This window comes from Narcine bancroftii, chromosome 1, assembly GCF_036971445.1.
Source record: "Narcine bancroftii isolate sNarBan1 chromosome 1, sNarBan1.hap1, whole genome shotgun sequence".
NCBI classification, from domain to species: domain Eukaryota; kingdom Metazoa; phylum Chordata; class Chondrichthyes; order Torpediniformes; family Narcinidae; genus Narcine; species Narcine bancroftii.
The window spans coordinates 347,051,359-347,076,649 of record NC_091469.1 but is presented as its reverse complement, the minus strand read 5'-3'; the positions used below and the strand labels follow the sequence as shown (position 1 = coordinate 347,076,649).

Sequence of the window (25,291 nt, the reverse complement as noted above, 5' to 3'; positions counted from 1 at the left end):
AAACCTGTGGATTAGGGCTGAATTGAAGTTTAAAAATAAACCAGAGCTGATCTTAATTAAACTTGAAAGATATGCGGGCACTTGGATTGCTTCCAAACTGTCCAAAAAATAATGATGAAAAGATCACATTAGTTTAAGTAAAGCCAAGTGTCCTGAGGCATATTTGGAAGTAAACTAGTCAACATTAAGTTCCATGAATTTCCTCATTCAACAGAACAAGATCATTGAAATTTCTCATTTTGTTTGAAATTCCCTCCAAAGATTTCTCCTTCCTTATCTGTACATATTTTAATGTTTTAATTTAGAGATTGAAAAAAATCTTCATGAAAGAAAGGCCACAGTCTGTCCAGATTGGCAGCAAAACTTCAAGCCCCATCACACTGAGCACAAGTGCACCTCACGGCTGCATGCTCAGCCCACTGCTGTTCACACTGCTAACTCACGACTGTCTTCTTCGGTTCTCCTCCAACTGAATCATCAAGTATGCAAATGACACAATGGTAGTTGGCCTCATTGGCAACAATGATGAGATGGCTTACAGAGAGGAGGATGAAAAGCTTGTAGAGTGGTGCAAGATCAACAACCTGAATCTCACCATGGACAAAACAAAGGAGATGATTGGAACTTCAGGAGGATGAAGGACCACTCCCCATTACATACAAATGTCTCCAATGTAGGGAGAGCACAAAGTTCCTTGGTGTCCATTTTAAAGACAGCTAATCCTGGATCCAAAACACCTCCTCATTAGTCAGGAAGATACAGCAGCACCTGCACTTCCTAAGGACGTTGAGGAAGGCAAGGCTACCAGCCACCATCCCAACAATGATTGACAGGACCACAATAGGGTGGTATAGTAGCTGCAAAATATCAGATGGAGGTCAATACAGAGGTTGATTTAAAACTGCTGAGAATAACATTGGGATCTCCCTTCCCCCTATCGACGATATCTTCAGGGACCCATGTTTAAAGAGGGCTTAGAGAATCATTGAGGACCCTTACCATCCAGCTGCAGTATCTTTGAGACACTAACTTCAAGGAAGAGGTACAGTGAAAAAGACTGAGATAACAGGCTGAGAGCTTAAGTAACACAACTGCTTCATTTTGCATTCTGCGCTACAGCCTCTAACCCTGTCTCCAGTCCTGCCCCCCACGTTCCGGCACTTGCCAAATGATGATGCAAGCGTGCATGCGCCCTTCCAGTCTAGATCAGTAGAGACGGTCCCACAACACCATCTTTGCTGCGGCTGACCCACTGACTGCACTTGACAAGTGGGGCCAGTTCGCCGTTACAAACATGTTCGTCGCCAAAACAGGAACATAAAAAACAGGACTACCTGGCTGAGAAACAGCTTCTTCCCACAGGCAATGAGACTGATGAACAATTCTAGAAACCAGTAAATTACTTTGATGTATTTTTGGATCACTATATATATGTTGCTCGTGTGTAGGGTGTACAGTGCGTCTGTGTGTGTGCACTATGGTCTGGATACAGGCTGTTTTGTCAGGTTGTATGTGTACAATAAGAAGAGAATAAACTTGAACATAAACATAGTAACAAGTCCTTCCTGCCCATAAACCAGTACTGTAGAATGTTCTCCAGTCTTTTTATTATTCGAGATATCTCCATTACTTCAAACTATTTGAATATCCCTCTATCTTATCATTCTATCACATTGCTTGTGCTATCAGTGTAATGGAATATATATTTGGGTGATAATTGGTAAAATTAGAGTTGGTTACATACATACACACATTTTAAAACAGATCTTATTTGAAATACTGAAGAATCATATTCACTGAACTATGGAGAATGCTATGCACATTTCACAAGTAGGTGCTAATACAAATTATGTCATAAAATGAATAGACCATTTTTTGGGTCTGGAGACACTCTAGCTGTTTGCAAATATCTACAGAGTGCTCACAGAAAGGTCAGGCCTGGGTTTTGTTTACCTAAAGCAACAGATGGGAGCAGAAGGAGAACTCCTGTTGTGTGTTGAAGGTGGGATTTTTTGTAAGTGATAGAGTCACATGGGCTTTCTAGCAGTTTCATTTGGAGAGAGAGAGAGAGAAGTGAAACAAGCTCTCTCAGCTAGTGTGTGTGACACTGAAAGCAGCTGAACAGTGCAAGCCAGGATGCTTGTTGGAAATAAAGAAAAGCTCCAGAGTGGCAGATGGCTGGAAGTGTGAGCTGTCAGATGTCTCTCTTGGAATATGGGAAACAGAAAGGAACTCTGCGGTAGCCTGAAAGAAAGAGGTTATCATCTGGAGAACCCTGATGTGGCAAGTTTCATCGCAAGACATTGAGGTGACTAATGGTGGTACCTCAGTTGTAGAAATCCTGGAAACAACAAATCTCTCTCTGCAAACCCTACCAACACCTTCCTGAGTGGTAAACATGTACCTTTCAAGCACCAAAGCCTTGTGAACTTTATGCATGATAAATTTTATGCACAGTATAAGAATTGCCTGCAACCAGAGAATGTGGAAGAATGAGAAGTGAGATTGAACTGTGAACCAAAGAACTTTTCTTACATTTACATACACACATCACATACACGTGCACTTAGAATTGAAAGGGGGTTAAGTTGGGTTTTGTTAAGTTAATAGAGATAAATTAAAGTTTGATTCTGTTTTCATATTTAAAGATAATTGAAAAATAACTGTTGCTTAAGTAACCATTTGTCGTGATGAATACCTATTTCTCCTGGGTTTTGGGGTCCTTTGGGCTCGTAACATCAGATGCTAAGATACTGAGCTTTGGAACTCTATACTTAACCCCCATTTGACTGCATGTTTCTCTTTTATCTTTGAGGTGCTCCTTAAAAGTCACCTCTTTAACCACACATTTGGCTATTTCTCTTGATACTTCCATAATTGATTCATGATCAACGGTTTCTTTGAAACTGATCCTCTAAAGCACAAAAAATGGAAGCATTTTGCTGCATAACATAAGATACTGTAGTAAAAATACTGAAATGTCGGAGGAACTCATCTGGTTTATTTAGCATCTAGGATTTTGTTGACAAAAATATATTGCCGATGTTTCAGGTCTGAGCCCTTCTTCAAGAAAAATCTGCAAAGGCAGAAGCAGAATATATCAGACCAACAAAAGGTGTTAATTAGATGTGATGTATTATATATAAAATAATACAGTATACTGTCATAACTGGATTACCAGAGAGTTCAGATAATTAAAACTTCATTGATGATATATTTTTCAGAGAATAAACATGACCAAACACTTTCCAGCTGTTCTTTAAAAATCTAAAGAATACAGCTGATTGAATAAACATCCAGTATTGAGTAACTTCTCTTCAATTTCATTGTCTGAGTCAGTGAATAAAGCAAAACTCACGTAAAGAGTGTGAGATGCTGCATACAATTACTTTCTCGTGTTTAGTGATCAATTGTATGAAATCAGGTTTTTTTGTCTTGCAATATTCATAATTGTTATATTCAAAGAGCTGTCTGCAGCAAGCTGTCTATTGCATCTAGTCTTGAAGGAAGAGTGATTCAAAACAAGAAAGATTTTTTAAAAATCATGACTACTTGTACCAGTGTCATTCATACATTTTTACCAACATTGCAAGCCATGTATTCACATAATAGAACCTTAGAACCATACAGCATTGAAATGAAGCTATTGGCCTGACTATTTCTTGCTGACTGTGTTGTCCTTCCAAGTTAGTTCCACTTTCCTGATTATGACTGCTTCAAACCTTTCCTATCCAAATATCTGTCTAAATGTCTTCTAAATGTCACAATTGTTCTTCTCTAGATCTTTTTCTGACAGCTAATTCAATATCCATCACCATAATCCATGTGAAAAAAGTTGTCCTTTAGGTCATTTTACATTTTTTTCCCCTCTCTCTTCAGTTCAAGAAAGTCTGCAGATACTGGGGTCACAAAAGTGCTGGAGAATCTTAGAAGGTTGCACAGCATCCATACAAATAAAGTGTAACTAAAGATTCGGGCCTGGGCCCTTCATTCGAATGAAAAAAAAAGGTGTGACAATTGACCTCCTCCATCCCACTCATGGTTTTATATACCTTTGTGAGGTCAGCCTCTATTGTCCAGGGAAAAAAGTTCTAGGCCAGTGGTTCCAAACCAATGGGCCCTGGAGACTTTTCAACCCACTGAAGACAGATTTGCATGACTGATTTTGAGCAGAAAAATAACCTTCAATGCTCAAGGAAACAGACCACACTATTGAATTAAATTAATCATAAACAATAGACCATGTATTTATGAATGGCTGTTAAGTGAAAGCGAACACTTCATAAATTACAATAAAATGAGTGTTTTCTTATATTATTTGATATGCTTATCACAATATAGATATTAATTTCCTCTGGAAATTGTTTGTTTTTTAGATATAACTCTTGGAATTTTAGAAATAGATTTTTTTTGACAAATAATTGTAACAAAAGCTTGATAATCATATCTGTTTTGTCAATAAACATTGATAGTATATATGTAGAAAGTTAAAACATAAACCATGATAAAAACAACTAAAAATGTGACTAATTAAATTAACATGGACACATCGAGAAATGGTGCAATATTACTTTGGCAACAAAGTGGGCAGAAGTGAGGGCAGAAGTCAGGTGGTCCTTATAGCAACAAAAGTTTGAAAACCGCTGTCCCAGGCAATTTTAAACTCTCCTTATAACTTGAGCCCTCAGGTCATAATAAATCTTTGTGAATATTTTATGCACCCTTTCCAGCTCAATAACCTGTAGTTGGGTGATTTGAACTGCCCACAATACTGCAAATCTGGGCTTGCCAACAATGGGTGCAGCTGTAACATGATGACCCCGTGATGCAATGGGTAAATTAAATATTGTGATGCAATGGGTTAATTAAATATTGTGACACAATGGGTTAATTAAGTACTGTGACGCAATGGGTTAATTAAATATTGTGACGAAATGGGTTAATTAAATATTGTGATGCAATGGGTTAATTAAATATTGTGACGCAATGGGTTAATTAAATAGATGGTTATAAGAGGGATTAAAATTAGGTTAGCTGTTAGGTTGCATGCATTTCACAGATACAGCCTTGCAAATTTTGAGGGCAGGTGCAAGCAGGTTCTAGGCTTCAGCAACATGTGCAAACCCACCCCAGAAACTGAGACGTTTGCAGAGAGTTGGGGCCATGTGTTTTTTTGTAAAGCCTCGAAATTGCAACATTTGCAAACTGAAACAAAAAAAAAATCTGTGCCTGGAAATTCAGGAGGGGCATGGCAGAGAACAAGAGAGAAAGTGTCAGCAGGAGGCAGTCTGAGATGGGGCTGGACAGAAGAGCCTGCTGAAAGGCTTCCTGTTTTCAAGACTGGGCAGAGTTCTGATATGGTAGCCTGAGGGTACTCTCTGTGGAAATCAGGAGTAGCGGCTAGTCTTCCCAGTGTCGTGAAGAGGAGAAGAACCTGGAAAGAAGACATTTGTTCTGGAAGACACTCGAGTGTCCGACAAGCAACAACCATCTCTCTGTAACCATCCACAACTTTCCTGCCTGGTAATTCTAAATAACACACTGAAGTTTGCTTGAATGTAATGACTGTTTGATTTTGTGCACAGGATTGAAGATTACTGGACACTGTAGCCTTGGCCAGTCAAAAAGGACTTTTTTGAAAACACATTACACTCACTTCTGGTCAGATTAGGTTGGGGGGAGGTGTAGGGCACTACCACTTACCCCAATAATCACAAGGACAAAGACTGAGGGGAACGATAGACTTTATTATACAAGAGATTGCTGGCCCGGGTCAAGGCTAGGGAAAATGAGGGGAGGGAGAGGGGACTCGACCTTTATGGCCTGGGTCATATGGGAGGAGTCTAGGATAGGATGTCATCAGAAGGGTGGGCCAGCCTGTACATACAACCTCATCATTACAGGGGGGGGGGGGGGGGAGGCATTGTGTAAATAACTTAGTGTTGATAAGTTGAGTGTTGATCTCATTGTTCTATATTTAGAGAATTAGACTATTTTTTTTTAAGAAACCATTGCTTTGGTGTCTTTCTATTGCTGCTGGTTTATGGGGTTCACTGAACTCCCAACTTAATGCCCTGACTAATGAAGGCAACCATGACAGATACCTTTCTCTCCCACCTGTCTATCTGTTTTGCTATTTTTAGGGAACTCATTCTTTCATTGACCAAGTATTGCTACCCAAACTTCAGTGTAGGTTCCATCCATTTGGTGAACCTGGTGAGCCTGGTGGGCAGCTCGCTTCTTTGCCAGCAGCTCCTGGATTTCCTCATTGTTTTCGTCGAACCAGTCCTTGTTTTTCCTGGAGGAGAAGCCCAGTACCTCTTCAGTGGATTGCAGTATGGTAGTCTTCAGCTGATCCCAGAGAGTTTCAGGGGACGAGTCCGTGAGGCGGATTGCATCCTCGAGCTTTGCTTTGAGGTTTGCCTGGAAGTTTCCTCTCACTTCGTCTGACTGCAAGTTTCCAACATTGAACCTCTTTCTGGGGGCTTTACTGTTCCTGGACTTTGGCTTGAAGTGAAGGTTGAGCTTGCAGTGAACCAGCCGGTGGTCAGTGTGGCATTCTGCGCTGGGCATGACCCTGGTGTGGAGCACATCTCGTTTGTCTCTTTCTCTTACCAGGACGTAGTCCAGGAGGTGCCAATGTTTGGATCGGGGATGCATTCAGGTAGTTTTCAGGCTGTCCCTCTGCTGAAAAAGGGTGTTTGTAATGACAAGCCGCTGTTCTGCGCAGAGCTCCAACAGGAGGCGCCCGTTGTCGTTGCGCTTGCCAACACCATGCTTGGCCAGGATTCCTGGCCAAATTTATGAGTCTTTGCCGATGCGAGCATTGAAGTCGCCAAGGATGACAACCTTGTTGGCTGTAGGGGTGCGTTGAATGAGGTTGCGCAGATCAGTGTAGAACTTGTCCTTTTCTGCTGGTTCCGCCTGGAGGGTTGGAGTATAGACCCTGATGAGGGTGATGCGATGCTTGTTTTGAAGGGGGAGTCGCATGGACATGATCTGGTCCGAGTGGCCTGTCGGGAGGTTTTCGAGTTTGGAAGCAATGGAGTTCTTGACCATTAAGCCTACACCAGATAGGCGTCGTTCATCCATAGGCTTGCCAGACAAGTAGAGTGTGTAGCCCGCACCGCGTTCTTGGAGGCTGCCTACATCTGCAAGGCGGACTTCACTGAGAGCGGCTATGTCGATGTCAAGTCTGAGGAGTTCATGTGCGATGAGGACAAACCGACATTCAGGTTGGTGGCTGTCAGCCTTGTCTAGCATGGTTCTGATGTTCCAGCATGCTAGCTTGAGTTTGTGAGCATCTTTTGAGGGGGAGGACATGGAGGGGGAGGACGTGGACCTGTCCTCGGGCGTGCGCAAAGGAGCTTTTAGGTGGAGTGCAGTGTGCGCAGTACTGGCCCCACCACATCCATTTAGAGGTAAAGTTAAAGGTGTACTTGTGGCTACACTGCTCCTGCAATAACACACGTAACCAGACGGGTTGAGCTCAGTGAGCAAACTAGTTTATTGTAGGCTGCTGGGCTGCACTTAATCTCCCAGCCCGGACCTGGCTGAGAACCGCGCTGGAGGGTGCTGACGTCATCCGGGCGTCACGTGGTCCCCAAGCGTGGGTTTCTGTGCCCCGAGCTGGAAGGAAGGGAATTTCCTGATGGTGCCATTTTGGCTGGCTGCCCCACCGCTTGGTTTACAAGCGGGGCCGGTTCGCCTGCCTTGTGGTGAGCTGCCACACAGGTCATTGTCACGTAATACCACATTTGGAATGTAACATGCATTAAATTCATTAACTTTTGTCTACCATGAGGCAGAGAGAGAGTTGCCACTTTGGTCCAAAGCACCCCTTACAGAAACGTACAGCACCTGGTGTTCTGAGACAGTCTCCCCTCCAGGTTCTGATCAGTCCTGAGCCTGCCTAGCTTCCAGGATCAGATAATCTCAGACATATTCAGGATATTAGCCTGGTGCAGCACATTGGAGGACATGATCTTTACCAGGTTGCCACAATAAAAAAAATAATGCAAGGAGCAGAATAATTACCGGTACATTGCCTTTCTTCATATGTTTGTTGTCTCCATCAGCTGAGAGGGATTGAGGGGCATCCTTCTCATATTTAGTTGCCTTTTAGAATATTGTTCAATCTAGCATTTACTTCACAGTGGCTTTAAAATCCTCTTAATTAACAAATTCACAGCAGACCCAATCTCAGTACAACAAAAAAAAGCCAATCTAACTCTATTCTCTGAGCTGCTATACTTGAGAGACCTCTGCGCTCACAGGCTTTTAAATGCAACATGGTAAATGGATGTTGTAGATTTAACGAAAACACACTAAGACTGATGTACTTTTTGTTGTTAAATTGGTTGAAAGTGCATACTTGTATTTTGAGTCATGCAAAATGACTGAATACTCTAACTTTCAAATAAGATCCACTTACATTTTTCTATTTTCTGAATTACATAATTGCGGTGAAGTATTAATGCCTAATGATTTTCAAACAGGCAGAAAAATTATAGCAGTCCATCTTTTCAAAATCACAAAAATTAATTTTAAATTATTCACAGTAATATAGAAAGATTTTAAATATGGGTTTAACTGAAAGACAATTTACAGAAATTGCATCCATTCTACTAATGTGTGCTGTCAGTCTGATTTACATAAGTAACATGGACATTTAATATGAGAAGACTAGTCTTGTTTAATCTGTCCAATTGTAGACATAAACTCATAGCCTAGTGGTTATTCCAGTGCCATTCTGAGCAATGCCTTGATAGAAGGGACCCTCTGTTGATTACGTGTCAAACAAAGTTCACCTGTTGTGTGTGCGTGTATGTGGATACATGCGCACGTGTGTGGGTACTCTTGCATGTGTAAAAATCAAACAAAAAATGTGTTCTAAACACACTTAACTGTGGAATGGAAAAGAGTAAGAATGTTGCTGAGACATGGGCAGAAAAGGTGATGTGGAAGGATTTGAACTAGTTGGAGGAGTATTATAGCTGATGAAAAGCCAATGAATAAGTTGGAACTGTTGCTGAAGATGATGCAAGTGGGTGGAAATGTTGGGAAGAGCAGGGCACAACCCGCTACAAGAAAATGGCTGGAGTTTAATATATCAGAAGAGGTCTCGAAGATGCTGAAGCGGAACTGGTAAATGAGCTAAACTGAAAACCTTGCCGAGAGGATGCAATATTTACTTTTTCTTCATGCCAACTCCCTGACAGCCAATTGATTCATTTCAATCGGTTTAATATTCATGATGCAACAATAAATGAAGATTAATTGGTCACATGGTTCAATTTGATGCATGTTATCAAGGGTTTAAACAATGACTAAAGGTGATGAGGTTGGAAGCAGAAGCTAGAAATATTGTGTAACAGCTTGTGTGTTAAAAATGTGTAGTTTAGCAGTTAAAAAGTTTAGCGTGCAGGGAATCTTTGTGTGCAGAATTGCAGATTGAAATCACTGAGAATGAGTAGTTGGACAGTGCAGAAGCTGAAAAAGAGGAACAATTCACTGGTAAGAACATTTTGCCTGAGCCAGACTAGTCAGGAGGAGTTTGGTGTTGGACAGGGTGAAGGACAAGGAAAAATCAGAAACACATGGGATATGATTGACTGAAAAGAGACCAATCACCAATCCAGTAAACTCTGACTTGAGCAAAATTTTAATCCAAGTTATGATATCAATAAAATCATTAAAAAAAAACCCCACAAAGCATAGAAATGATGAATGATCTATTGGAGAGGTTGTGAAAGGATAATGATGACTTATTACTCTGACCTTTTACTCAACAAAATGGCTTCAAATCAAGGCTTAGTACAACCTAACCTTTATTTGCACACATATCAACTAGTCATCAGACCTCCTGCCAACAAGTTTATTTTGAGTTACTGTTCTAACTTCTTTTTTCTTATAAAATTATAAAAGTGTACAACTTGGGCTCATAATACTACCCATGTTGGATGAACTGGCCAGATTCACTCCAACAGGACGTAGTTTATCTGAGTTTTGAACTCTGAGCTCCTCCTTAATAGTCCTCTGGAGTTTCCCTACACTGAGCACAGAACAATTATGACACTAAAGCCATTTATTCCAGCTGCCATTCACTCAACCACCATGTGCACAGAACACATCACTACTGAGGCACTTATCCACTGGTGTTTGTGTGTCCAAGGCCAATGCACAGAGCTGAAACTGTTCCTCGTCTTATTTACAGATCTCTTCCCCTCCCCCTCTCTCTTTCCCCCACCCCCCTCACTCTCTCCAGAAATGCTGGGATACTTAACAACCTTTACACCAGAATTGGATTAGATAATTGTGTTGACATGGGTGCGTTGTGCATTAGTGATCGAAAGTAGAAACTGCTGCATACTCCCAAGTGGCAGAAGGACGGAGGAAATTAGTGTCCAGTGGGCTGTTTTCAGTGGCAGGGGAAGCTCTCTTATTTCTTCGAACTACACCAAAATTGTTATTTCTGAAAGGTTATTTGATCTTTTGTTTGGTGCTTTCCAAATGTTGAGAATGTTTGGATTAGATTGGAAATACCAGTCATTTTTTACAAAACTGCATTGCAATTTGTCAATTATTTGAAGAAACACCAGTCAGAAATGAGCACTGAAGCTTCACTCTCTTAATGAATGGAAACTTACCTTTGGACCTCTCCAGAAACATTCTTGACCAATGTACCAAGTCTGTATAGATCTTGAGCAGGTCTTTACATTGTTAAATTAGTTTGTTCATCAAATATTGTATATCTCTGTGGTGTGGTGTTAGACAGAATCAGACACACACAAGGTAAAGACAGTACAACAGGCTTTAATCCACAAAGACTTCCACAGATCCAGGCTAGCTGTGGCTGCAGCAACTCTGAGTGAGGCCTCAGGAGGCCGGTGCAGGCTTATATCCGGGAGGGTGACTGACACCCGACCGGGTGCGGCTTGATCCATTCAGGCCGACTGATTGACAGCCGGCCAGGTGTTGTCCTGTCCCCTTACACTCCTGGAGGTACAGAGGTTGCCCCCTGCAGTAGACCAGTGGTGCACCACCACAATCTCTAAAACAGAGGTAACAAAGCTGAATTTATGCTATCCTGATATTTAAAGAAAAGGATAAGATTTGAGTACCTTCAACTCCCTTGGTGGTCTGCTTTTAATATGATTAGGATTGAACTTCCACCTCAACAGAACAACCACTGCCTTGATTCCTACCCCCCAAAATAATTGCACGCTGACACCTGGATAGTCCAAGGGATCCGGTGAGTGCTCGCTTGATGGTCCTGTATTTGTCTTCAGCCGGCGGGTGCTGAATGAGGTGCAGCACACATTTGGTGGTGGCCTGGTCCAGGGCGGTGACCACATTGTAGAATTTGGTCATGTCGGACGAAATCTGGCGGAGGTGAAATTGAGCCTCTGCGTGGCTGAACCAAGTCTCTGACTCCTGAACCCAGATGAAAGGCAGCTTGATGACTATAGCACTGATCCCAGGTTCACTCATGTTGGGTTCAAAGATGTTTGAACCAGTCAGGGTCACCAATTGTAGCAGCAGCTACACTGCTACTGAGCTCAGTGAGCAGAAAACTGGTTTATTGCTGGTTGCCGAGCTGTACTTATATTCCCAGCCCAGACCTGGCTGAGAACCGTGCTGGGGGGCGCCGATGTCACTCGGGCATCACGTGGTCCCCCAGCATGGGCTTCTGAGCCTGGTGCTGAAAAGAAGGGGAAAACCCCGACAGCACCATTTTGGCCAGCTGCCCCGCCACATGGATTACAAGCAGGGTTGGTTTGCCTGCCTAGTGGCATGCTGCCACAATAGATTAAACTATCTAATAAGTGTCAGAATTCCTCCTCTATAATCCATTTTACATCAACATGAAATATGTTGAGCCATTAATAATTCAAATATCCACAATAAACACTGGCATATTCAGCCTAAGTTTACCTGACAAGAAATGCTCTACTTTTGGAAGCCTGTGAGACTGCAGTTACTAGGATCTGGAACAAAAAAATAAACAGATCAGTTAACCTTTATTGAGACTTGAAACATTAACTATCTTTTTTGCCTCCATCGATGCTGCTTGACATTGGGTTCTTCCTGTCATTTGCTTCTTATCCTTTATTTTACTAGAACTCCTTTAGATTTAAAGCACATTAAACTCTCCAGTCTGGGATTTGATAGATAAAGCCATTAAGTCCTCGACTATGCTGACATCAACAGTATGGTGGATGAAGGTACAAATCCCTGCTGTGCATTGAATTAAAGTTTTGTGCACTGACTCCTCATGTAAGTATCTCTAGATTCTTATTGCTATAAGATTCAGGCTGATACTTCAGAGGCCTGGATCTACCATCAAAGAGCTGTGAGGTATGGACCTCCTATAAGAGCTGGGAAAATTAATGTGAGTTCAGTGAATTTTTAAACAAAGTTTTCTTAATAGTAACTTAGAAATTAGTAAATTGTTATTAAAAATATATGGTTAACTAATATCCTTTTAGAACATGAAATTGGCTCCTCGTGCCTTTCATGCCTTGTGACTCCAGACCAATAGACATATAACAATTACAGCACAGAAACAGGTCAATTTGGCCCTTCTATTCTGCACTGATCCAAGTACCCTCCTCTAATCTTACCAGCAATCTGCCCATATCCTTCCATCCCCCCTCCCATCCATATACCTCTCCAACTCTTTCTTAAATGAGAAAATTGACCCTGCCTCCACCACCTTTCCCAGAAGCCCATTCCACACAGTAACCACTCTCGGAGTAAAGAAGTTCCCCCTCATGTTACTCCTAAACCTTTGCCCATCAACTCTCAACCCATGACCTCTTGTATCCATCTCTCCTACTCTCAAGGGGAAAAGCCTTTCCACATCAACTCTATCTATCCTTCTCATTACCTTAAACACCTCTATCAAATCCCCTCTCAGCCTTCTACAATCCAAGGAATAAAGACTTAATTTGCTCTATCTTTCGTTGTATTCCAGATGCTGAAACCCAGGCAACATTTTTGTAAATCTTCTCTGCACTCTCTCTAATCTTCTCTGCACTCTCTCTAATCTTCTCTGCACTCTCTCTATGGTTGACTTTCAAGTGTCTTTCCATTTCAGAGACAAATAATGATGAATAATAAACATAGGCCTTGTCATTGATGACCATACTCATGAATAAAAATATGAAAGGTGCTTTGTGCTTTTATGAATCTATTGATAATAACCTCACAAGTCATTATGTTCCTAAATGTAATAAGTGAATAAACATGGTGAATTTGGAGAGACATCCTTTTCCTTTTATCCCTATATCCATATGTCTCTTCTGCAATGAAAGCTGACTAATTTCTCACTTCAAGTTCGCCTAAGTGAAGGCTGGGAGAATTTTTTCTTTGATCACAAGTGCTAACCACATATGCGTCATCAACAGCTATACATTGAAGCCATCTCTCTACTCCTGGTTTCATTGACATCTTGGGAAAATTACCAGAGGCTTACAATTCTGAGCCAGAAGCTGATGTAAAGTTCTTGTCTATTGGACTCAGAATTACCTTCACTAGGATTTGAAATGTCCATCAGCAGTTCATCTTTTTTTTAAATTTCAGCTAATGTTTTAAATTTTTCTCAGTTTGAAATACCATGTCTAACATTTTTAGACAATATACCAAAATAACATACAGTAATTCACATTTCAATCTGTTTAGTGGAAATTTAAAAGGAAGATAATAACCATGTATGCAATCAGCAGTTTTGAATAATTGCAAAATAATTTTGTTCTGTTTATCTTAAAGAGAAAATAGTTCAAGCAAAGGAGGTGATCATTAATCTACTACTCATCATTCCAAGCATCCACAAGGAGAGAATTCCAAACCAGTATAAGAAAGGTTGATGATCTTGTGAGCTGATTTTAGTCTGGTAATTTCGACCATTCTCATCTGCATCGATGTCTATCTTTCTAATGGCATAAATATATTGAATGGATTGAAAATTTCTGCTTGCACTTTATCCCAGAGGTTCTCAACCTTTTTCTTTCCACTCATGTACCACTTTAAGACATCACTCTGCCATAAGTGCTCTATGATTAGCAAGGGATTGCTTAATATGGTATGTGGGTGGAAATAAAAAGTTTGAAAACCACTGTTTTAATCATACCTAATTAACTCATTATGTGCACAGTTTCATAATTCCAAAGGAAATGGGCCAATGACAATTTTTCTCAAGCGAAATATTTCAGAAACAACTGGGTTGTTTCTTTGAGATGGTAACAGGTAAAATAGATGGGGGAGAGCCAGTCGATGTGGTGTACCTGGACTTCCAAAAGGCCTTCGATAAGGTCCAGCATAAACGACTGGCTTCCGAAATCAAGGCTCATGGGATTGGGGGCAAAGTATTGATGTGGATTGAGAACGGGCTGGCAGGTAGAAGACAGAGAGTTGGGATAAATGGCTCATTTTCTGAGTGGCAGGCGGTGACCAGTGGGGTGCCACAGGGATCTGTACTGGGACCCCAGCTGTTCACAATTTACATTAATGATCTGGATGAGGGGATTGGATGTAATATCTCCAAATTTGCAGATGACACTAAGCTAGGAGGGGTTGTGTGCACGGAAGAGGGGGTCAGGAAGCTCCAGTGTGATTTGGATAAATTGAGGGACTGGGCAGATACATGGCAAATGCACTACAATGTGGATAAATGTGAGGTTATCCACTTTGGTAATACAAACCGGAGGGCAGATTACTATTTGAATGGCAATAGATTAAGAGATGGCGAAGTGCAGAGAGACCTAGGGGTACTTGTACACCAGTCTCTGAAGGCGAGCATGCAGGTACAGCAGGCGGTTAAAAAGGCAAATGGTATGTTGGCCTCCATATCAAGAGGGTTTGAGTATAGGAACAAGGATAACTTACTGCAGCTGTACAGGGCCTCGGTGAGACCACACCTGGAGTATTGTGTGCAGTTTTGGTCACCTTATCTAAGGAAGGATGTTCTTGCAATGGAGGGAGTGCAGAGGCGATTCACCAGGCTGATACCTGAAATGGCAGGAATGACTTATGAGGAAAGATTGTGCAAATTGGGATTGTACTCGCTGGAGTTTAGAGGATTGAGAGGGGATCTCATAGAGACATATAAAATTCTGGAAGGACTGGACAGAATGGATGCAGATGGGATGTTTCCAATGATGGGAAAATCCAGAACCCGGGGCCATGGTTTGAGGATAATAGGCAAACCATTTAGTACCGAGATGAGGAGGAATTTCTTTACCCAGAGGGTGGTGAATCTGTGGAATTCATTGCCACAGAGGGCAGTAGAGGCAGGTTCATTAAATATATTTAAGAGGGAATTAGATCTATTTCTTCAGTATAAGGGTATTAAAGGTTACGGAGAGAAGGCGGGGACAGGGTACTGAAATTTAAGATCAGCCATGATCTCGTTGAATGGCGGAGCAGGCTCGAAGGGTCGAATGACCTACTCCTGCTCCTATCTTCTATGTTTCTATGTTTCTATGTTTCGATGGGTTTAGAGCAGTGATTCTCAACCTTACCTTCCCACTCTCATACCACCTTAAGTAATCCCTTATTAATCATAGAGCACCAATGGCATAGCAATTATTTAAAGTAGTATGTGAGTGGAAGGATAAAGGTTGAGAACGAGTGCTCTATCCTGTTGTTATTTGTCTCAATGTACTTCTCCCTGGCTTTGCTTTTGCCTTGCTCTTCAATGGGTTTCAATAACAAACAATAACCACTTTCTCATGGATTTATATCAAATTTCCAGATCTACTTTTATATATATATATATATATATATATATATATATACATACATATCAACATTTCTCTCCAATTTCTCTATTATTCAACCTGATTTATTGAAACTTCTTTTACAAATAACTCCACCTCTAAATTTCCAAATTTTCTTTAACAATTTCAAAAAGTAATTATTTAGGCCAGGGTCATGCATTTAATCATCATTAGGTTCAATATTTATTTATTTTAGAGCTGTGTGCTGCACTAGTGGTCATTTTCCATAAAATACAAATTGTTGTTTAATTCAAAGGAAGAGTTATTTACAAATGAAATTCAGAGAAAGTCCTAAAATCCGGACTGCTTGTGGATTGGTTTGGTTTGGATTTTTGGGGAGTACTTTTAAAATTAAAATTTAAAGAGAATAAACAGGTATATTTTGACAGTTTATTAATGAAATATTTTAAATGTAAAATACAATGTGCAAACAAAACAAATTAATTTTTCTTATATTTCTATGACTTCCATGTAGTCACTCATTGCTGTTGTGTGTCTGTAACACTTCTGCATTCATGCATGCACACAAAAGCCAAGAGCGTTTGAGAAGTCAGAATTCTTGGGTGGTTCATATTTTAAATGTAACAACATAATACATGAACCTCTACATGTAATGGATTGAGGTTTTTTTTTTAAAGTGTAACCATTGTTCTTATAATTGGCAGAATGGGGACAAAAAGCAGAAGTGGAGAGGCCTGATGAGATAATCCCTTCGACCTTGAAGGAAACTAGTGTAGAAATTGCAGGGGCTCTGGTAATATTTAAAATGTCCTTAGCATTGGGTGTGGTGCCACAGGATTGGAGGGTAGCTCACATTGTTTAAAAAAAAGGCTCCTAAAATAACCCTGGAAATCATAGACCAGTGATCCTGACATCAGTAGTAGGTAAGTTATTGGAAGGCATTCTTAGGAATTGTATATACAAGTATTTGGATAGATAGCCTGGGACTGATTAGGGATGGTCAACATGTGCAGTGAACTGGAATTCACTGTCTATGGGTAGATTAGATGAACATCTCCTTCTCTTGGCTCCACCCCCATCAGTCCCAATATAAACCCTGTTTTCCTGTCTTACCTCCAACTTACTTGAAAACCATTGGAGATACCAGCCATTAATTGTAAGCTAATAAAAGCATGGTTGAACTCCACACAAATCTCTGAGTACTATCAATCACATTACAATTTTATTAGCTTACGTTTGAAAAAGGGATGGAAGCTCTTTTGAAACCTGGCATGCTCCAGGTTGACTGTCTGTCCCCAGAGGCCCCATAAGAATTCATCTACTGCTTGGAGTGCTTCCAGTCTTACCTAATGGCCACCCAAGATGTCTTCCACTCCAACAGCTTCTGGAGATTGGCCCTCCTCTCCCGAGTCCCAAGGGATACGCAGTTAACAGGGACTGTGCGGTGAATGAGACAGCCATCGAAGGCCTGAAGGCCCACTACATGAGGCCTCAGAATGACGTGCTGGTGAGACACTGATTTTCTCAATGTCAGCAATGACCAGGTGAATTGCTGGATGACTGTGTTCTGGAACTATGGACAACAACAAGAAAGTGCCACTATGAAGTAGTCTCAGCCTAGGTGAGAGAAGAAGAGGAAGTCTTGGATAAACTCACGATAGGAGTGAGATCGAGGTACCTGAAGAAGGACCTTGCCAGTACCCTTGATATGGCAAATCTCTTGAATAGGTCCAACTGGGAATGGAAAACCTCTCTAATGAAAGCAGTGCCTTCTTGGAAGACCAGGCCTGCGGAGTGCAGCTGTCCCCAGTACTGACCACTATGACCACTCACAACCAGGGATGCTACTTCTGTGGACAAGCAAAAAAAAACACGCCATATGCCCCTCAAAGGATTCTGTGTGTTCATAATGTGATAAGAGGGGACACTGGGTGGAAGTCTGATGGGCCAAGGGAACCCCAGGAAGGCGACCATATGTGAGATCCACGAACCGTTGTAAATCCATGCTTAAGCGGGTCTTTGCCTCTCCATGATGCTCAATGCCACCATCTTGCTGCACCTTGTGGTGGGAACCACATCAGGAAGTGAAGCATCAAGGAAATCCAGAAGAGAAACAATGGCGGAAATGGCAGCCATCATGGCAATTTTCACGGCCCTTGGATCAAGACGACATTGACAGGGAGAGCAATGCAGCCTCCAGAGCACTGGCATCAGGCATCAGTTGTCCTCAACCAGGCAAAACCCCACCAATTGAACAACCCAACAATAGAGGTGTGGGTAAACAATCATCTGATATTTTGCTTAATAAACACTGGCTCAACTGAGAGATTTATAAACTCTGTGATTGCTCAGCAGTTCAACTTAAAGGTTTACCCAACAGACTACTGTATTTATCTAGTGTTGCAATTTTATTCAGTGACTGTTCAGGGTATTGTACAGAACACTTAACTGTAAAAGGGGGAACTTTGTAAGTTCTGATTTTATGTATTGGAGGATTTGTGTGCTTCTGTGTTGCTGGGCCTAGACTTCCTGTGTCACCTTAAAAACATGACCATGGAGTACTCAGGCCACCCCCCATCACAGTGCAGAATGGAAGGTCCCAAAAGCCAGACACTACATGCGGTCTCTCTATGAATATCAAACCACACCCCCACCCCCTCCGTTTCAGATCCTACCTCTCAACTGTAAGCCGATAGCCACAAAGAGCTGGTGATACAGTGCAGGGGACCGTAAATTTATTAGGACTGAAACCCAGCGACTGCTTAAAGAGAAAATCATTGAACATAGCAACACCCCGTGGAGAGCCCAGGTTGTAGTCATGAGGGGGGAGAAAAGCTCAGTCTAGTGATTGACTATAGCCAAACTATTAATCACTTCACACTCCTGGACACATAACCCCACACATAACCCCCTCCCCTGAATCTCAGACATGCTGAATAAAATTGCGCAGTACCGGGTTCATTCAACCATTTTCCTGAAAGCTGCATATCACCAGCTACTGATCAATTCAGAGGACCATCCTACACAGCATTCGAGGCAATGGATGGCTTTATCAGTTCCTGAGGGTCGCTTTTGGTATGGCGAATAGGGTCTCAGTCTTCCAAAGGCAGTTGGATGAAATGGTTGATACGTACAAGTTCAGGGCTACCTTCCCCTATCTCAACAACATCACATTTGCAGATGCAATCTGGAGGACCATAATGCCAATTTTCAGAAATTTCTCCATATATCAAATCATTGAATCTCATGTGCAATTTCTGTGTTCCAGACTAAATGTCTACCTATCCTGGGTTATGTGGCGGAGAATGGCATCATTGACCCAGACCCCAAGTGTATGTGCCCCCTCTTAGACCTCCCAATCACAAAGACATGGAAAGATTTAAGGAGGTGTCTGGGCTTCTTCTCATGCTACACCCAGTGGGTACCTCATTACGCTGACAAAGTCCACTCCCTTTTAAAATCCATCTCCTTTCCATTACAGCTGAAACCCAGGCGGCTTTTAGCTACATCAGGAGCTTTATTGCTAAGGCCACTTTGCATGGGGTGAACAAAAACACACCATTCCAGGTGGAGAGCGATGCCTTGACCTAGCTCTGGTTGTGACCCTTAACCAGGTGGGCAGGCCATAAACATTCTTTTCCTGCAGTTTACAAGGCCACGAGCTCCAAAACCCTTCAGTGGGGTAAGAGGCTTAAGCCATTGTGGAGACCATCAGGCACTACCTGGCCGGCAGGAAATTTACACTGCTCACTGATTAGCAATCAGTAGCATTCGTATTCAATGACACAAAAAGGGATAAAATAAAGAATGACAAGATCACAAGGTGGAGGATCAAACTCTCCACCTATAACTGAGATAGTGTATAGACCCAGTACACTCAATAAACCTCCAGTGCTTTATCCCGAAGAAGCCGTGCTGCTGCACACACCAGCCACTTGCGGCCAATTGACGATGAACTCTGCCACCCAGGCATCACTCGCATGACTCACTTCGTCAAGGCATGCAATCTGCCCTTCTCTATTGAAGACATTAGGGAAATGAACAGGTCATGCTAGGTCTGCGCTGAGTGCAAACAGGATTTCTACCACTCTGACAGAGCACACCTGATAAAAGCTTCACTCTCCTTCGAATGTCTCAGCATCAATTTCAAGGGGCCCCTTCCCTCCACAACCAAAAATGTGTACTTTCTTAATGTTATTATTTTATATTTTATTTAATCAACATATATATGGTAAGAATAACAAATAATAACATATCACAATATTAACAAACATATCCTAAAAATATATAAAGAAAAATAAACTAAGTACAATGCTAAAACTAAAATCTAAAAAAAAAACACAAAACCCCCCACATTCCCCTTAGCCTAATCCTAATACCATAACTAATCTAAATATATTGTATTATACATAATAACTGCATATTAATTTGGATTGGTTCAGACATTACTAGAGGATCCCAAAAATATCATTCCAAAAAATATTATTCATGCAGTGAGAACTTCACTGGTGAGGAGAATTTTTAGTAGAAAGAATATTAGAATTTTGATCTCCTTAATCTAGCATTTGGGTTCCAAATTTATAGAAATAAGGAATATTTACTCTTTAAGTTTTTTTTTTCTGAAGTAATATGAATTTGAATCACTGTATGCCACTTTCCTAATGTTAATGAAACATCAGATTTCCACCTATCAGCAATACATTTCCTTGCTATTACTAAAACTAATTTAACAAATTTCACTTGAGGATCGACAAAGGTAATTTAGTTGTAATACTTCCAAAATTTCCTAACAACAATAATTCAGGATTTAATGGAAAAGTCACACCAGTTACTCGTTCTATAAACTTACTAATAGAAACCCAAAAAAAGGATTAACTTTCAAAAAAAAACATGTAGAATGAAGAAATTTTCCCACTTCTTTTCCGCATCTAAAACATTGATCTAATAGATTTCATCTCCATTTACTCATTTTCTGAGGTGTAATGTACAATTGATGTAAAAAATTATAGGGAAGTAATCTATATCTTACATTAACAGTATTAGGCATAACTTCTTTACATAAATCTTGCCAAACCTGTTGATCTATTATTGTATCTAAATCTTGTTCCCATCTTTCTTTTGAATTAAACAAACCTACTTTCAGTGTTTATTCTTGCAACAAGATGTATGCTATTGAAATATTTTTTTTAAATCATTCCATCCACAATAATTTGCTCCAAATTTGTAAGATTCTTTAAAATTATGTCAAATCCTAATTTGTTTCTTAAATAATGTCTTAAAATAACAAAATAATGTATTACAAGGAATACAAAGAGATCAATCTATCATTTTCATAACGTTCTCCCAATTTTAGAATTCCTTTATTTTTCCAAATATTTAAAAAAAGATTATCTTTTGAAAAGATTAATAGGGGATTGATTAATGGCATTTTTAACAAGGGAGAATATCCATTAATTTCTAATTTAACATTATTCCAAATATTAAGTAAATGGTTTAATATTGGGGCATCTTTATCTATTGTTAATAATTTGGGGTCCCATTTATAGATAAACATCTCTGGTATAAATTTTCCAATTTTGTTTAATTCAATTTCAACCTAGGATGGTTTTTTTTTACAAAGAAAGAAACTAAATATCTTAGTCATGTTACCTTGTAATAATACTTGAAATTGAGGAGTTGTAATCCTTCTAGTTCATACTTTCGTGTTAATTTTAATTTCTGTAGTGACTTTCTTACCATTTTCCTTTCCAAAGAACTTTCCTAACTTGTTTATTTAAATCCTGGAATAACTTTTGAGGTATGGAGATAGGTAAAGTTTGAAATAAATACTGAATTTTTGGAAAATATTTATTTTAATACAATTAACTTCCAATTAACGTAAAAGGCAAATGTACCCATTTAAAAAAATCTGTTTTCTTAAATATTGGAATATAATTTAATTTATATAAGGTTTTCAAATTATTGTCAATGTGTATACCCAAATATTTACTCTTATCTCTCCATTTACATTGAGCTTTTTGTTGGCACTGTGAATAATCTCCTTGTACCAATTCTAATACTTCATTTTTATCCCAGTTTATTTTTTATCCTGAAATTTTCCCATATTCTAATAACAGATTATATAGTCTTGGTAATGAAAAGGAAATAGGTAAAGCTAAACAATATAGACTCTTAAATTATGAAGGGGATAAGATTTTTTTAAAATTCAGATTTGAGTCAGGCTCTTTTGAAGAGAAGGGTTTATCCTCATCAAGAAGGCTCTATATAACAAAGGCTATAGATTTGTTTTTCTGTATCCAGCTACTTTGAAAATATTTTTTGCCAGATCAACAGAATGTCTTTTTTTACAAATCATGTTAAGGCTGAAGATTATGTGAGGGATTTGTTTGGAACTCAATTAATAAGGGTTGATGATCCAAAATGAGATACTGATGTATAAAGAGGGGGTGTATTTCCTCTTTTCCCTATTTTCTCTTTTTTATTGATTGAGATCATGTATTGGGAAGTATTGTTGTTAACAGGAAATGCCTTTTTTCCCCCATCAGGAGTTGGGGGATGTGTCTGTTCATTTCTAATGACTACATGTGTTTTCATGGTTTATCCATGACCCGTAAAATGGAGGGTGATAGTGCAAATATCTCTAGCATTCTTTTTTTTTGGGGCGGGGTTACTTTTAAAATTTTTTTACAATATTCTTTTATATTCATTTTGAATAATTTTGATGTTTTTGGATTGTAGATTTTGACACTTAGGAACAAGGTATTGTGTGGGAGTTCTTTCTGGATAGGAGTGTTTGATAGAATTTTTTTTAATTTATTGATAACGAGGATAAGTAAAGCAGTAAAGATCTTGAGTTTTAACATTAATGGGATCAACAGCCCCATTAAAAAATATATATTTTGTATTAAGGAATTAGGAGTGGACATTGCCTTTTTACAAGAGACCCACTTAACAGAAAATGAACATTTGAAATTGTAAAGTGATTGGGTAGGTTAGGAAGCTTTTTCTACATATAATTCTAAGGCTAGAGAATAGCAATATTGTTGAAGGGAAACCTACCAGTTAAAATTCAGTGTAATTACAGAACTGGCGGGAAGATAGATAATGGCAAATTGTCAAATATTTTCTGAAGAGTGGACTTAATTAAATGTATATGCATCAAATACAGATGATCAGAAGTTTATACAAGATACATTTTTGAATTTAGTAGACGTACATTAAAATGTTTTAATAGATGGTGATTTTTTTTGTTTAGAACCATTGTTGGATAAATCATCAAAAATTATAGTTAAATCAAAAGCAGTTAAAACATTGCTATCTTTAATAGATGATTTTAATTTGATTGATATATGGAGAAGGATGCACCCTAGAGATAGGGACTACTCTTTTTATTCTAATAGGTTTAATATATATTCTAGAATTTTATTTATTTTTTTGCTTTCAGCTCAAAATCAATCAAGAATTCTAAATGTTATTTATAAAACAAAAAATATTATCTGATCATTCTCCATTTTTTGTTAAACTGGAATTTCTTGAAAAGCAACATTTAGAGTAGAGATGGAGATTAGATTCCTGATTATTGAAAAGGGAAGATTTTTGTCTTTTTATACAGTGACATATAGAGTTGTTTTGTGACACTAACTTGGGTTCAATAGAAGTTATGTTTATTATTTGGGATGCATGAAAAGCTTATTTAAGAGGACAAATTATAAGTTACACTTCAAAACATAAAAAGAAAGGTATAGATAAACTAGAAAAGGAAATAACAGCATTAGAAAAAGAAATTCAAAAATCATCATCTGATAAAAAATATAGAACTTAATTTTTTAAAAAATTACACAATGTTAACATTTAGAACAGAGAAAATGATAATATGGTCTAAGCAGAAATACTATGAATTAGGAGAATGATCAGATAATGTTTTAGCTTGACAATTAAAAGTGGAACAATCTTCTAGAACAATTAAGGCAGTACAACAGAATAATAGTGAAGTGATGAAGGAAATTTATGAAAAAAACTGTATACATGTAAATCATTGCACAGTGAGGAAGCTATAGATGAATATTTGTCACAAATGGTATTACCAAATGTAATTGATGTAGATAAAAAAATATCAGGATAGTCCTTTTACTGAACAAGTAGTTTATGATGCACTATTTTTTTTTACCAATCAAGAAATCTCCAGGAGAGGATGGGTTACCAGTGGAATTCTATGAAAAAAATGATTTATTGATTTCTTTATTAATTAAAGTAATAGAACAAGCTTTTAAATTGTATTATCTTCCAGAAACTATTTCCATGGTGATAATTAGTTATTCCTAAAAATAGATAGAAATCTATAGAACCAGCTTTATATAAAACTACATCATTATTAAATATTGATTATAAAATTATAGCAAAGGTATAGCAAATAGGATTAATGATTATCTTCCTGAATTAATAAATATGGACCAGACTGATTTTGTTAAAAATAGACAAACTTGATAAGATATAGTAAGGTTATTAAGCATAATTCATTTAGCCCAGAGGGAAAAAGATTTGAGTAAGATAATACCTTTAGATGCAGAAACAAGCTTTTGATAGGTGAGAATAGGACTTTGTATTTAAGGTTTGGGTAAATTTTGTTTTTGCATGAATTTTATGAATTGGATTAAGATATTATATCAAAATACTGAAGCTAAAGTAATAACAAATGGGCAGATGTCTCAATATTTCAATTTATACAGATCAAGTAGACAAGGATGTCCTCTATCACCAGCCTTGTTTACCTTAGCTATAAAACCACATGCATAAAAGGGTTGTGATGATAATCAGCTGAAAGGATTTACAATAGAACAAATTGAACACAAAATTAGTTTAAATTGTTGACAATGTTTTAGTTTATTTTCTTAATGTTATTGATGAGTACTCGCATTTTCTGTTCGCTATCCCTGCCCTGACCACCACCACCACAACAGTCATCAGAGCACTGCCCTGCATTTTCACCATGTTTGGGTATCCCATCTGGTGGGGAGCTGGCCGATGGAAGACCTCAGTTTTCTTCAGGCTAACTTGCAGGCCAAGCATTTTGCCAGTTTCCGCAAAACAGGACATCAATCGCTGAAGAGCTGGCTCTGAATGGGCAACTAAAGCAGCATCGTCTACAAAGAGTAGTTCACGGACATGTTGCTCTTGTGTCTTGGTGTGAGCTTGCAGGCGCCTCAGATTGAAGAGACTGCCATCTGTGCGGTACCGGATGTAAACAGCATCTTCATTGTTGAGATCTTTCATGACTTGGTTCAGCATCATGCTGAAGAAGATTGAAAAAAGGGTTGGTGCAAGAACGCAGCCATGCTTCACACCATTGTTAATGGAGAAGGGTTCAGATAGCTCATTGCTGTATCTGACCCGACCTTGTTGGTTTTCATGCAGTTGGATAACCATGTTGAGGAACTTTGGGGGGCATCTGAGGCACTCTAGTATTTGCCAAAGCCTTTTCCTGCTCACGGTGTCGAAGGTTTTGGTGAGGTCAACAAAGGTGATGTAGAGTCCTTTGTTTTGTTCTCTGC

The 25,291-nt window shown here is 39.2% G+C and overlaps 2 long non-coding RNA genes across 4 annotated transcripts in view; one reads left to right on the top strand and one right to left on the bottom strand.

Annotated features, from left to right (window-relative positions):
* Window positions 1-2,981: 2,981 nt before the first annotated feature.
* On the bottom strand, window positions 2,982-4,820 carry LOC138749303 (uncharacterized). Its single transcript, XR_011348552.1, has 2 exons — window positions 4,572-4,820; window positions 2,982-3,076 (listed from the first exon to the last, which is right to left on the bottom strand). It is a non-coding gene; the product is annotated as an uncharacterized lncRNA (long non-coding RNA).
* LOC138749309 (uncharacterized) overlaps window positions 4,738-25,291 on the top strand; it is a 120,786-nt gene continuing 100,232 nt past the window's right edge. For 2 of the 3 annotated variants that reach the window (XR_011348560.1, XR_011348559.1), the window contains exons 1-2: window positions 4,738-4,834; window positions 13,774-13,897. This is a non-coding gene — a long non-coding RNA (uncharacterized lncRNA). Of the gene's footprint in view, window positions 4,835-13,773; window positions 13,971-25,291 lie in introns of those variants that run through there. The other variant, XR_011348558.1, reaches the window with a different exon arrangement.